Below are 15,745 nucleotides of genomic sequence, written 5' to 3' on the forward strand. Positions count from 1 at the left end.
GGCTAGGGGCCGTCTCGAAATTACGTAACGCTCTAGGGAGAGGGGGGTCAAGGAGAGCATTACGCCATTTTTGTTTCCAAAGGTCCATAAGGGGCCAAAGGAATTATAGGGGGGGGGGAGGGTGTCAAGAAATGCCGAAAAAATGCGTTACGTAATTTAAGGACGGCCCCTTATCGATAGCAACAAAAATCATGAAAATCAGCCCGGCGACAGATTTAAGATCGAACTGTGACAAAAAATGAACATTTACATTCTTCTAATGAGAGAATTCACAACACTATCACGTAATTTGGATTGCATTTTGCAAAAAGGAACCAAGAGCATACCAATGTTGCTAAGATTGTATGCAACTTACATTCTTTGCAACAAAATTACTGAAATCATGGAAAACGTTTAATTTACAATGGTAATTTTCGTCTTGAATTCATGGTTTATTGAAAGTACAGGTTAAACTTGATTAGATGATCAGTTTATTGGCAAGGTAAGAAAACTTGCCGATCTTATCAATATTGGCATGCTCTTGGTTCATTTTAGCAAAAGCAATCCGTATAAGAAAAAATCTGGATGATACTTCAAAAATCTGAATAAAGTGGACTTTTTGTCCAGGGATTATCACCGCTCGATAGCTCATAGATCTAGAGGAAAGCTAAGGGGGACAGCCCCTGACCATTGCGCGGCCGAATCCTGTGAAGCGCGCCTCACGCCTCAGATTTTATGCGTAACGCGTTACCCTCGTAATTTTATTTCATAGAGTATGATTTGAGTGTTCATACATGGTTCATACGTCGTTTCCTCTTAGCGCGGCAGTATTGATCCTACGTGAAAGCCCATTGCGTTGTCCTCACACGTACACGTGAGTTTTTATCCGCTGTAAAACTGTATTCCTCATCGCAGCCAAGATCGGCTGCCTGAGGAGGTTGTGTCTCAATTCACTTTATACGACTGTAAATCTTCCGACACAACTGCAAGAATATTAGAAAGAGGCGGAAGGGGGGGGGGGGGCAGCAGCGGCGCTTAGAGACATATCTCGACAGCGAAAGAAACATCGACTGCTACCGGTCGTATTTATGACGTGGACTCCGACGCAAGCTGCGTCTTTCATCCAACTCCGATGAACTTCGATGACTCGCGAGCCACGGCGAGCACGGCGTCATACGGACGGCAAGGTTCATCTCGAAGAGTATAGTTACGCCATTATGCTGGGAGCAGTAGCGCAGTGTGCTTCACCATATATCGATTGATCTTACATTTAAACCTATGGGGAAGGATCGATAATTAGGGGGTTCACAATGAACACTTTAATATAGATTCTTTACCACAGTTTTAAATGGGGAAATATCGATAATCGACCATTCACACCTTGCAACTAGCTGGGAGAGCGCGACGGCTCGATGCGACTTCCCGCTCTGAGCGAGAGTCATCCGGCAAAATCGTATGGGGATTGCATCTTCGTTAAAAATGAAATTAAAAGTTTCCCTACACTCATTTTAAGCTTATTTTATTGTTTTATGCTCGGTTACTTTTTCGGTTTTTATTCATATTCATATTGATAGATGAAGTCAAAAGATGCGTACCGTCATTGCCATGTTTCAAAGCCTCCGATTTTGTTTTGTTTTTTAAAGGAGAGCTGACGAAAATATTGCCATGAAGTTTTCCGCGATTGAATCTGAACGAGGGAAGAAAATTTCAACCAAAACTGTCGTTGGTCATCAAATCAAACATTTGTGGGAGTCTGCACCGTTGCAATTGAATGAATGCATTTTCTGACTTTTAAACCTTTTTTATTCTTGTATGTATTTATGATTGAATCATTTAAACCAGTAATTTAAAATTTAGGCGTGATGGGAGATACTTGAAATTGATAGATAGAGCAATAAATAAAAGAGACCAAAGGAAGATGGAGCGATCCTGTTAGTGGGAGCGGGTAGTTGCAATTAATATCTAGGAAGAAAGAATAAGACTAACTGGATTGCATTTTGCAAAGAGGAACCAGGAGCATTACAATATTTCTAAGATTCTGCAGCTCTTTTTGTCTTGGAAGGAACACTTGATTATCTCTAATCAGTTTCCGTTGTACTCGCTAAAAACTGTAAATTTAGGACAAAAATTACCATGTAAATTTCATATTTTTTCAGCATATAAATCGTTACATCGCGATGGGTGAAGTTGCACAATCTTAGCAACAGTGCAGTGCTCCTGGTTCCTTTTTGCAAAATGCAATCCAACTAACGGCAACCAACGAGAGACCCTATATTTGGTATATATAAGAATCACTCGCTTCAATCGATGGGAATGCTTCATTTTCCGTTTGTCTTCTTTGTCTATCGATTTCAATATCTTACTTCCTGCGGTGAACGTGAGGGGTAGTGCAAAGCACCTCACGGAGGTATGACAAGGACTCCCATAGTAAGCATGCGCTTAAAAGAAGATCTTTTGGTTCCCAAGGGTCTGCACACCCGTGTCCAACCTCTCTCTAATAAGAAGGTGCCTATCCGATCGTGTGAAGATTGCTCTCGAGGCTCGGAACTCCAACTCGGAAATCTTCGCGGCTATCGAACGGAATCAAAGACGGTTGGACATAACCTATCGAACGACGACAGCTGTACCTAAACAGGAAATATGACACGACCCTCCGACGAGCCGGGAATACTGAGGCCCCATGAGCCTTGCTTTCATTCGTCAAGGCGGCCGGCTAAGATGGAAGCACTAATTTATTTATCCTTATTTATAGGCCCGCCGCTGAGTGCTTTATGGCGATTGGTCGAGGTAGGTCGGGAAGTCTGCAGAGCCGCGCTGCAGGGCGGTGCTCCGCCGCGCTGAGTTGTAAAACCGCGCAAGTGCTATGGTTAATTGATGTAAATGCGCGGTTCTCAATGGCTGGGAAATCCGAGAGGTGTTGTTTACGGGGAAGATCCGCGAGGCTGTGCAGCAGACTCGTTTGTGTTCTGCCGTACTGAGGAAAAACGCCGTATGAGCTTTCAGGTGTTGGCAAATACCCTCAAATAAAGATCTTTATTTCTTTAGATCTTTCTCATTTCCATTTTTGTTGATTTACACTTTTGGTAAACTTAGACCGGTTAGCTTTTTACCTTCTTTCTACGATAGTACAATTTCCACCGGAATCTGCACACCAGCGTATTTCCATGCAATTATACATGTAGCATTTAAAGCAATTATTCGTTTGTGCAGAAGAACATTTGTCTCAATGAGAAATAGCCAAGATCCATGCAAAATACCTAAAACCTACCTAAAACCAGGAGAAATCTTATAGTGAAGAACATTTCGAATCTTCCGAACTTCCAAATAAAGTTTTATGCGGTGCCCCTTTTTGTGATTAAGAATTTATTAAAAATAAATTATTTTAGAAATAACAGTAATTGAGTCATTGAACATAATAATGAATTACATCTGTGTTGGATTAATGATAGCAGGACTACTCTTTGAAAAGAATCTCTTCCTTTTTCTATTTCACTTTAGAAATTTTAAAGGAAAGTTCGAATATTTTTCTTCAAATTTTTCGGAGGATTTTATTTCGCAATTTAATCTAAAGTATCCAATAATTTTAAGAAAAAATAGTCAGTGCTCCTATTTTCCGGAACTAGTACCAAATTCCGGAATTTTTGAGATTTTTCTGAATTTTTCCCGAAACTTTTGAAATTCCTGAAATGTTCCGGACTTGCATTTTCCAGAACTGTCTTGGAACTTTTGAACAAATCTATAAAGAATCCCGAAACTTTTGAAAAAATCTACAAAGAATTCCGGAATTTTTGACGGACATGGAATAGGAGCACTGAAGATAATCAGGTATTTCCTTAAAATAAATTTTTTATCTCGAGAAATCTGGCAACCCTGGTATGTCCATACGACGTTCTTGCCTAGCACGGCAGTATTTTATGTTGGCGGTGAGTAGCGCAGGATATCCAAACTAATTGCTCAGCGACCGCATTTTATCATGCGCAGCCCCAACAATCGTCGGCTCGGCGGCCACCCAATAAATCCGGATCTAATGCCTCACTTCCCGATGGTTCAATCGCTCCGGCCTTGGGCTTCAGCTCACAGCGGGGTCCGCGTTTTGAGGCATCGTTTTAGGAAGTCCAGGGAAGCGCCCCATCAGAAAGGGCACCAACCAGATGGTTTTTTTTATGGACGGGTCGCTTATTACGCGGAGCATAATACATTTGTCTAAGAGACAAAACAAAACAATCGGGATTAAAGATGAGAGCGAGGCTATAAACTTGTATGATTCCGGGAAGTTCCGGCCGGCGAAGCGGTGTCCATCGTCATTTGGACTTCATTTTGCAATTAGGAACCACAATTCTTGGCTCATGTCAGTGTAAGAACAACGAATATTTCACCAGTTTTCTTAAGCACATAAGTGTTTTAAGGAACGAGCTAGAATTTGTAGTTCCTGATTGCAAAATTCAGTCCATTTCTTCGTCCAGTGTGGAGTTGTGGACTGATAAATGGACTACATCTTGAAATAAGGAGCCACAATTTTTGGTGCCACATAAAAACGCCCATTTGCATAGGGAACTAATGGCACAAATGTTGTTTCTATACAATGAGCTAGTAATTGTAGTTCCTAATTGCAAAATGTAGTCAATTTTTACTCGGCAAGCGACGAACTCGGCGCAGTCGGCATTTGGACTATATTTGCCAATTAGGAACTAAAATATCAGGCTAGTCTGGAAAAGCATAAATGTGCACAGGAAAACTAATGGTACATACGTTGTTTCTAAACTGAGCCACTAGGTTTGTTCCTCTCTATTCTCACAATTGGAACGAAGATCACAAATCAAAAGGCAAATTTTTTGTCATGAAAGAGTTAAGCGACTTATCAGGTGCAAAATCTGCCAAGTTATTCAAAATGTGTTAATGATGTTTCTATGTTATTTCTCTGGCCAAGTTACGGTTTATTCAACAACCAAAATCGTGGGATTGAGCAAGCTCTTCAGTTCCTCGAAATAACTTATTTTTCAGAGAAGTGTATTGTATCAAAGTCGTAAAATGACAAGTCTTGTTTTTGCCAAACAAACAAAACACAGTGCAGTTAAATTTATTGAAAAGAACAAAACAATTCAAAGTAATGACGGAGACAAGGTAATAAATATGTTCTGAGAAAGGGAAAGCCTATAAATAAGATCTATAAAGTTAGCGTCTATAAATAAATGCTGGAAGTTTCACCAACCACCCCTCGTATTTTTACCCGTGAAGCAAATTAAATTTAAAAATGGGAAAAAAAAATTATTTACCTATTTATTTACCCAGCTGAAAATGTCCAGCATCGCAACAGAGGCGTCCCACCATTTTATTACATGTTTGCAGCCACTTCGCATTTTATTTTGTTTTTCTATCTTTTTTCTAGCTACTGTAACTTCAACTTTCCTATTTAAATCCATTTTAATAATTGTCTCGTTTCAGCGTAAATAAAGTGACGGATTAAATGCATTGGACACATAAACTTCTTTGAACTTGAATCTTCCGCACACAGTTATTTGCTATACCATTGAAGGTAAGAGCTTTATTTTAAACTTGGAATATTTCACAGGAAAACTATAACTGCCACTTTCTCATTTTGCGATATGTGATGGTTGATTCGGGAGAGAAGCTCCATAAATTCTAAGGAGATGCGGCAAGGAGCATTTTTTCGTCATTAATTATTGCTGATAAGGGTTGAAGTTCAGCTTTAAGATAGGGATGCAGGCATCCATGCGGAAACAATTATTAGAGCGGCCTCAGAGAAACACTGTTTCTGGGCTTATTTTTTATTATTTTTTTGTCGGAACACATAGGAAAATTTCATCTTCTGCATTGCTCATTCGCGCAAGAGAGCAATAATGTGTTCCAGATTTTTTTTCGGGGGGAGTTTGATGCCATTTTTTACTTCCTCTTCCACTTTTTTGCCCCATTCTGAAGGCTCGATACCTTTTTATCTTGAATATTCTCATTTGATCATTGCCTTGGACACCAATTAACACGGCTTGAAACAGCCATCCTGGCAAAAAAGGCTTAGTGAGCACGGAGTGAGGGAGGAAAAGAAAGTATATCTTCATATTTTTTTTAAAAAAAAAAAAAAACAAAGCGGTGATTTTGTGATTTTAAAACAGCCGCCTGAGGAAGCTCCCTGAACTGCAAGGTAAGACGACAATGGATGAAAATTAAATCCAAGACAATAAGGAGACTACAAAACCGTGCATCTCGGTTTGCAATGTTGCGAATCTGTTTCCAAATTTCTCTTTTCTACGTGAGGGCTAATCATCGTTTTTACATGTTCCTGCTTCTTGGAACTGCTTGTCAAACCCGCGCATGAGTATATAGTCTTCAAAGTGGCTCAACTGATTTTTTCTTTATGCATATTGGTAGCCGTTGACGAGAACCGGGATTTTATTGTTAGTATGATTGGGATTGAGAGTATTAGGGTACGAATGCAACTATTTCAACTCGATGGACGTCCGTGTTGCATACGCAGCGAATTGAAGGCGTTTTGAATTTTCGCAACCCAGTTCAATAATTTCGGCTTCTAGAAATTACTTCGATTTTTTTAGCCACCGCCATTTTCGTAACCTCGAAGCGAAACTGCCTCTAAGTAGTATTTACGCCTGTGGCATGTCGACGTTCCAATGCTAAATGCTTTATTAAGACACAGAATCATTGATCCAAATTCAACGTATTCAGAATTCCGCACTAGCGACAGTAGTATAACTCTAACTTGGAAGTCCCAAATAAAGGATCAAGACTATATCCAAGAAAAAACACTTGTGCGCAAACAAATTTTTGGCCAGTGCGTCATCCGGTGTGGCTGCAGTGGAACATCTTGTCCAGAGTTATAACTACATGAAAAACTCAGCGATATTTTTAACGAAAATTTCGGAGTCGTCTTTCTGTAAAAAATGAATTTTCGGAGCCAATTTTGCAACCCTAGAGCGTAATAACGTTCTTTCATTTGAGAAACGACGAATAATGATATTCAATTTAAGCGAAAAACAAAAGGTTATTTTCACCGAAAGCTGCACTCGGCAGCTAAAATAATAAGCTAGATTGCGATGCAGGAGGATCCAACGGATGAAATTGGAATTTTTGAAAATTCCTGAAGATGTCACCCGTAGATGGAGGCATTTCGTAGCAAATGGATGGTCCGATAGATCACAGAGGAGACGTAGGAAAATTGAGTGGAGCGAGGCTGAGCTAGAACAGGCCGGCATAGGCAGGAGGGCGTTTGATTTGTCCCTGTGCAAATTTGGCAGTCGAGACTGCAGAGGACCGCTGAAATCTTAATTAATTAAGTGAGCGGCTTTGTTTCAACGGTCGGATTACAGGCTGCGCCCGCGTTGTCAAATCTCCTCGAAAACCGACCGATTTTGAACCAATTCGCGCGTCATCCCGCCGAATTTGGCAGCGATATCGGTTGCGATTTCAAAGCTAGCGTAAGGTTTCCATGTCATATTATAATTTAGCCCGCCGTTATCCGAGCTGAGAGGCCTTTGTCAAACATCATTACTGCCGTGCTAGGGAGAGACGTCGTATGAGCATATGAGAGTTGCCAAATTTCCTCCTATAAAATGTGTATTTTTACGGAAAATTTTGGATATTTCCTCTCGAAAGTTTAAGATAACTTTAATAACTGATTGCGAATAAAATTTCCTGAAAAAATCGAAGAAAAGTATTCAGAAATTCTCCTGGAAATACATATTTTTCTAAAGGAAATTTGGCAACGTCTGGAGGCTTAAACGGCGTTTTTCATTGGTACGGTAGATTAGGACTAACGCGTCCGGCTCTCCCATCGAATTTTAAGATGCAAAGCCATCGTATGACGCGAAAAGTTCAAGTCTCGGCCTCGCCACTATTTCTTGCCGTTATTTGCATTCACCGCTCCAAGTCAACGGGGCTTTCAGGCTTTTGAGAGCTTTGTGACGTCACGGTTATGATTAAGGATAAAAGATTATAATCCGAATCGAATATCTGGTTTTCAGCCGTGTCAATCCCACGTGGAACCGTTAATCCGATACAATTTTTCGCGCTTACGGTCGGTGCGTTGCCGTTTAAAGATGAAAATTCGGGGAATACGAATTATTTTCGAGAAAATTATGCGGAAATTCAATTCTCTCAGTGCGTATCTTCGAGAGCTGGCAACACCGAGATTTTAGCGTGTCTTACATATTCAAATGCAGGCACGCTTTTGATTTCGTTTTGGTGTAGATTGTACAGACAGCCTTGTTTTTCACGTTTTTCAATGGCTTTTGTGCCGAGTCTTATCTTCATTTCTTCGTTTTTTTATGTTTTTTAGTTCAGAAACGATTAGGTTTAAGGATTAAATGGAAGGAAATTAATGTAATTAGATAATTTAGAAGAAGCAGTAATTTAGAAGTTCTGCCTCTTGGTAGAATTTTTACAATTGAATTATTCGTAGAATTCAGAAACCGTTCACAGAATCATTGTTTCAGTAGTTTAGTTTTTTTTTTAATTTTGATGTTGGGAATCATGGAATACTTCTAAGTATAAATATGGTTTACTTGCTATCGATTTTTTTTTCAGAGTTAATTTACCTCCGATCCATTAAACGTATGCGGAAAAAAATTACAGACCGTGGACAATGCACCAATGCACGAATTCAGGAGAAATGGGTGACGCCATCACTTACCTGAAACAGACAGAAAAAATAAGAGGTTAATTAATACACGATCAATTGCATCGGACATTTTTTTGTATCATCTGAATGATCAAACGTTTTAAAAAAATATTCAATGAATCGGCAGATCGCAAGCGGGTACATGAAAAATAGAAAACATAATTACAGAAGATGAATGAACACAGAGCTAAAAATAATTAAAATCTAGGAGTATCTTTTCAGTCTCCTGACATATGAATTTCGCTCCTATTTTATATTTTTAAAAGAGAAAAAGTCGACATTATTCTTTTATATTTTTTCACAGAATTTTCTTTGCTTACGAGAGGAAAAATCACGGTCGTTTTCAAAAATTGGCATTTCCTTTTAAAAAATGAGGTATGACAGTAATTCTGCAACGTCACGAACCGAGATATGTGGTTTGGGAGCTTCATCGACAATTTTCGTCCCAAAATTTTTGCAGAGCACTCCTCCCTCCCCCGATATCAATACCTCCATTTTGAGTTTTTGCGGACTAAGGGCACTTTCCCGCGGAAAAATACATTTTTCCACGAAATTGCTCACGAACAATCTTCAAGTTCATCCATTTTTCACCTCCTTCACGCGCCGTCCAGATTGGTCCGCCGCGGCGAGAAACGGAGCAATCTCTCGAGTCATTCGAGGAGAAGACCACATCAGCACTGTCGCGCTAAGCAAGAACCCCTTAACTCCAATGAGAAACCAGTATAGAGATACGCGGTTTTCTCCTGAGCGACGAGCTTCCTTTCTCGCCTTTTTTCTTTTACCGTCGGTTTTCGTTAATTACATTCAAGACGACGACGCGACGCAGCACTACGGATGATAAATGGACCTCCGCGGCGCCGCCCAACCCGTGTAGCTTAAGAACCGCGTAACTGCAACCAAAATCCTGCGTGAATCTGCGGTTTTTACCGTCGCGGCATCGCACCCTTCCGTCCCGTACGTTGTCTTAACCTTCACGAAACACGGCCTTAAAGAAGAACGCCGTACGAGCCTTTGGACGTTGCCAAATTTCATTCGAAGAAACACAACTTTTTCTTCGGAAATTGTAAATGTTTATTTTCTACTCTTATAGAGAATTTGATCCGCGATTCGATGAAAAGCATTCGCGAATTTTTAGGATAAATATTCGGAACTTCTTTCGAAAACAAATTGGACCATTGGAAAGGTGACTTTCGAATGTTCATCCGGCGTTTTGCCTTAGCATAGTCCATTTAAGCTCACAAATCCGAAAAGTTTGGCAACTGAGCTTTTACCTTCCATTTCCCTCCGACGAGGATCAACAGACACCGAGAAAACCTGAGAAGGGTTGCTTCGTGGCCGCCACGTTTCCCATCCGAACGGGCGTGATGTCCTGCCGTGTTTAAGTAAAAAGCTGTCCGAACATCCAAACATCGCCAAATTTCCTCCGATAAAATGTTAATTTTTCTAAAAAATTATGAAAATTTCTCCTCAAAATTTGCTGATACGCAAAATTGAATTGCGTATTAAACTCGCCGAAAAATTGCAGGGAAAATTTTCGCACGCTGCTCAGAAAATGCATATTTTATCGGGAGAAATTTGACAGCGACTGAAATTCACATACGCCGTTTCTGCCCAACACGGTGGTATCGTTCCTTTTTCGAGGGACGGCGGCAACGGACCGCGGTCCCTCAGTGAGTTCGTCACCCTTCTGACGAAAGAGAGCATCTCAATTTCTATTTGAGCCCTTCGCTCCGTATAATCCTATTCTTTCCGGGGCTCACGTGCAAAATTAAGGCACGTTCTTATGTCAAAGGAACGGCGTGTTGTCTTCCGTCTCGGTCAGCACTTTATTCGTTTTATCCGGTAATTTTTTCAATGTTTCTTACTTGTACGGGTTTAACATGTCAAGCGGTTCCGCCTCCTGTGAAGTGTTCCCCCCGAGAATCCCCGAGTCGGAGGTATATTGGACGTATTTCTGCCAAACGGAACTATGTGCATTAAGCCATGAGCCCTGAAACCCATTATATACTTGCATAATAGGGCTCACGTCATGATGCGCATACTTTCGTTTGGCAGAAATGCGTCCTATTAACTCCGAGAGATGCGCCGGTAAAGCCGCGCGCGTTGCAGGAGCGGAAACGCAGAATTCTTCGCAACCCTTGTTTCGCGGTCTCAGCTGACCTTTCGCGGGATTATGTCGGTCGATATACTTCATTTCTGTTTAAAATATGCGGGTCTCTATACCTGGAAGCATTGGCGGCCAGCAAAAAAGGTTGAAAAACTCGTGGATTTCAACGAGAGAACTCTTTAAAAAATGAACTTAATTCGAGGAAAGGCTGCAACAGAACGGAGGATGAATTAAAGAACCGGACATGCTTCCCTGGTAAAAATTGGCGATAGTAGCTGCGTTTCAAAATACCGTAGGAGTTCTTATAGCCGACTGAAGAAGGCGATAGAAAATCATATAGCTGGCTGTAGAAAGTGGAAAAAATCATACGACCGGGCTACACGAAGCGATAAAACATTATGCAGCCGGGCTATAGTTCCTATCGCCGGGCTTCACACTGTATCGCCTGGCTGATGCTTTCTCGCCATCGGCTAAAGCTGTAAGAAATTGTGCAGAAATTCGTGTGCTTTGTAAATCCTTAAGTTTGTACGGAATCACCTTAATATATTTACAAAACGCACATTATATTTTCCTTTACTACATATTTTTTTCATCAATTAAAATGGGAATAAACCATACAGAGTGTGCAAACATTTCTAAGTCATGAGTTGAAAACGGTGACTCCACGAGATTAAATATTAGAGCCTAACACAAAGCGGAGCGGCGGCGCGGCGCACTGGCGTCTATAAACCTAACAGGGATACTTCACGCACTACGCAATGCGTGAAGTATCCCTGTTAGGTTTGTAGGCGCCAATGCGCGTTTTGTGCTGGCTGCCCGCCCGCCGAGCCGCGCCGCAGCGTACCACGGCGCTTGAAGCAACTATTTCACACCAGAGGTATTGCACAGTATCATACGAAATTGAAGGCGCTCCAACATATTAGGAATGGCAGGCATCCTTCAAAAGTACGGAGCTTTCCTTGCAAAATAAATCAAGATACTACGGCCCAAAAAGAGAGCGGTAGTCCAAAAACTCACTAACAATAAGTCCTAGCATCCGTAATTAGAAACGTTAAGCATACACTTTATCGCCTGGCTGTTGCTTAATCGCCATCGGCTAAAAAAGGCTATAAGAAATTGTGTTGCCGGCTATCGAAGCCATTGGAAATCTTACAGCCGGCTGTAGGTCTATGGTATTTTGGAACACAGATTTTACTGCCAATTTTTTCCAGGGTTCGAAATGGATTACAATTTGGACGTATTTCTGCCAAACGGAAATATGTGTATTATGACCTGAGCCCTGTTATGTTATTTTTATTGGTATCATGGCTCCATGACTTTATGCACATAGTTCCGTTTGGCAGAAATACGTCCATTTCATTGAGTTGTTAATTTATTATGTGCTTTGTCTGATTAAGTTGTTCTTTACTCTTTGAAAAATTGTTAAAATACCCGCGTTAAGGAGCCCTTCTTGTTTTTTTTTACAAGAAAATGTAACCTTGCAATTTTGGAAGATTTTTTTATCACCGTGTTTTAGTAAGTTTTAACGAAAATTCAATATACCTCAGTGATTTTTAGAAATATTGAAGGCATTTTTTTATCGAATTTTTAAAATATAAATTTTACCCCTAACGCGGTTTCCTAACTGGTGCATTTCAACAATTTTTTCAACGTCTTTTAAAATCCAAATTTAACAGTCAACGTTTCTAAATTAGTAAAATTTGGACTTCATTTACCTCAGTATACCCTGTCAAATTTTCAACACTTCCGCTACATCCACTGACAAGATCTCCAACAAATGTAACGGAAAAACATTGGCATTCATTCCACATTTCGTGGTAAAAATGTGTGTGAGTCATTTCACAACGGTATCAGAGTAACTAATGCGCGTAGAGTAAGATTCCAATTCGATCATATTTCGAGGGTCTAAAAAAGGAACCGTTTTTGGAAGCTCTCTCTCAACTCACCAAATAAATTCATTGAGATGAATCCATTAAAAATAATGAGTCGCTGTGAATGATCTGCTAAATAATGTATACTTTCCAGGAAGTAAAGATATCGAGAGTAGGTAGTTGGGGTGATGTCATGTCCAGAGCGAGCTTTTGACTCATTTATTTTGCCGGTAAATCCCAGTCATCGGTCCATCAAGCGCGGGTAACAATATTCGACTTATCGTTCAAATCAGTTGCGTAGGTACTTATCCTGCGCGCGCCATAATGAATAATATTTATGTATGTACGTTCTACGTCATTAGATATGGACCACTCGATCTTTGCGGTTTCCGAGCATGTTCTAAAAATAATTCTGATGATGCAGGTATACGAATCGGGTTCAAACACCTTTCAGAGTCAGCAACTTATCCAATGGATTCGGTGGAACGAAAGGTTCCGTTTCAAACCCAGGAATTGTTTTCAAGTTTTACGCGCAGCAGGCTTTTAATCTCTCATCCTCTGAAAACAGTTTCCTAACGTCATTCTAGAAGTTATCTCTGTAATACACCTGCTTTGAGACTAATTTTATTTTTAGAAAAGGCGATGTGAAAAAGGATTACAAATCTATTTTTGGAATGAAAGTCGAAACCGGGACCGGGAAAATGCCAGTTCTGAAAATGGAAATCATTACTGCTCTCTTTTCTTCCTTTGCCCCTGTTTACACGTCATATACGGGGAGCTTAATAGAAATAATGAGCTCATTGATTGAAGACAAATATTAGCATAATATTAACAATCCTGTCGAGTATTTTTAAGTGCACCACTAAGCATTTTGTGGATCGAATCTGGCTCGTTTCCGAGAAAAAACATTAAAACGGTCCTCCGCACACGGGACGAAGTCAATAAGAGAAGTCGGAAAACATCTGGAAATCTTGAAAGCTTATATTTTTGAAAATATGAAAGAAAAAAGTTAAAGAGTGACTCCATTGGTTTTTTCATGAAATTTTCTTCCAGAGCCACCCCTTGAAATTGAATTTGTGACGTATTGAACATTAAAATTTGAAATTTTAGCCCAAAAGTTCAACTCTGACCTTTTCTTTTAGCTCATTCCATTAAGCGCTGGCCTGTCCTCCCCATTGAATTGGTTCACCATTATACAATGGACCCAGTCAATAGGGGAAGCCGGGAAAATTCAAGAAACTTTGAAAGCTTATATTTTTGAAAATATGAGACGAAAAAGTTTAAGAGTAACTCCATTGGTTTTTTCATGGAATTTCCTTTCAGAATCACCCCTTGAAATTGAATTTATGACGAATTGAACCTCAAAATTTGAAATTTTAGCCCCGAATTTCATGTCCGAACTCTTCCATTACCTCGTTACACTGTGCGCCGGCCGGTCCTCTTCCTCTCCTCTCAGCTATTCTTCCTTTACCCATAAAATTTTCGCAGAACGTAGCGGTAAAAAAAAATTTCATCCGTGAATAATAGATCCGTGAGTCATAAAAAAAATCCGACGAATAGAAAAGTGTGAGGGAAAATGAGATGAAATAAGCACAAGAACGCGAACAAGTGTCTCGTTATAGAAATTGGCGTGTATGCACTCACCGAGCTTGATCCGTGCTGCCGTTCTAAGGAAGAACGCCGTATGAACCATCAAGCGTTGCCAAATTACCTTCGACTAAACACGAATTAGCATAAAAATTGTTGAATATTTCTCTTCCGATTTTTCGGAGGATTTCGTTCGTAATTCGATCTAAGAAGTCTGAAAATTTTATGGAAAAAATATTCATAGCTTTCCTCAAAAATCAATATTTTCTCTGAGGAAGTTTGGCAAGATTTGAATACTCATTCGGCGTTTTTACTTAGCATGGCAGTGCAGTGGTCATGGCATTTGAGCCCCACTGCAGGGATTCTGACACAACTCCATGTCGAGATGTTGGATTTATCCGCAAGGATACTATTGAAGCCTCGCTGATTGTGAGTTTTCCACCATGAGCAATGAAAAGACTAGCGCTCGTTATTCTGCAACCTTTCGTGAAACGGGCTCGAAGGTATTGTAAAGAAGGTTTTATTTGTGGTAGTGTGGAGCAAACGAGCCTTGCGATTGAAATAACCGAGAATAACCGGTAGAATAACCTATTTCCGCCGTGTTGAAGGAATAACCCCGTATGGACATTCGAATTTTGCCAAATTTCCCGTGGTAAAATATTTCTCGCCAATAAAATTCTGATTTGTTTCCTTTGAAATGTCCAGATAAACACACTATATGGATTGATTTTTTCAATAAGGAACCACTATCTCTGGATCTTCCATAAAAGCACGTATCTACATGGGGAAATTAATGGCATATATGTTGTTTCTAAAATGAGCCGGAAATAGTGGTTCCTTAAGCAAAATGTAATCCACATTAAATGTGAACACAATCACGAGCAATCACGTCATTTGGTGTAAGTTGCACCAAAATTTCTCAAAAATACTTTCATTGAGAGTATCTCAAAGTTTCAGGACGATATATCGAGAATTTGAGAAAAAAAGCAGCTGAGGTTTGACGGTACTGTTGTTAGCTTCAAAAGCAATTCTTTTAAAACACTCATAACATTACTCATGATACAAATTATGTCGTAAAATTTTGACGCGATGTACCTCAGAGCATTGTTAAACATGTGAAATCGTTTAAAATCATTAATTTTCACTCCAATCAAGTTTAATGTTTTCTCTAAAACATCTGACTCTCCAACTTCTTGATAGATTTTGTCTTGCCATATCATACTAATGAGTCATCGGAACGCTTTAGAATTATAAATTCATAGTAAATTGTAAAAAAAATTGTAAAATTATACTAAAATTTCAGAATTATTTACAAAATCTTAAGGTCATCGATGCTCGAACGGTTACGGCTCGATAGGAGGAGTGGAGGTTATACTGCCGTGCTAAGGATAAACGCCGTTTGAACCTCCTGACGTTGCCAAATTTCCTTTGATTAAACACGAATTTCCTGGTAAACTTATCCTTCCAAAAAAACAAAAATGTGATTTTTGTACAAAATTTCGGCCCAATCCAAAAAATGTCACTAATTACCAAAAACAAAAAAAAACAAAAAAA

At 39.8% G+C, this 15,745-nt stretch overlaps 2 protein-coding genes across 2 annotated transcripts in view; one reads left to right on the plus strand and one right to left on the minus strand.

The window, feature by feature from the left end:
* LOC109032720 (uncharacterized) overlaps positions 1-15,745 on the minus strand; it is a 225,116-nt gene that overhangs the window by 165,055 nt on the left and 44,316 nt on the right. The gene's annotated exons all lie outside the window — the stretch shown is intronic.
* Positions 5,417-15,745, plus strand: part of LOC109032266 (metabotropic glutamate receptor 2) — a 555,771-nt gene continuing 545,442 nt past the window's right edge. Inside the window, exon 1 of the mRNA XM_072300776.1 lies at positions 5,417-5,512. The gene's annotated coding sequence lies outside the window, so the exon portion shown is untranslated. The remainder of the gene's footprint in view (positions 5,513-15,745) is intronic.

Source organism: Bemisia tabaci, chromosome 5, assembly GCF_918797505.1.
Source record: "Bemisia tabaci chromosome 5, PGI_BMITA_v3".
Lineage (NCBI taxonomy): Eukaryota > Metazoa > Arthropoda > Insecta > Hemiptera > Aleyrodidae > Bemisia > Bemisia tabaci.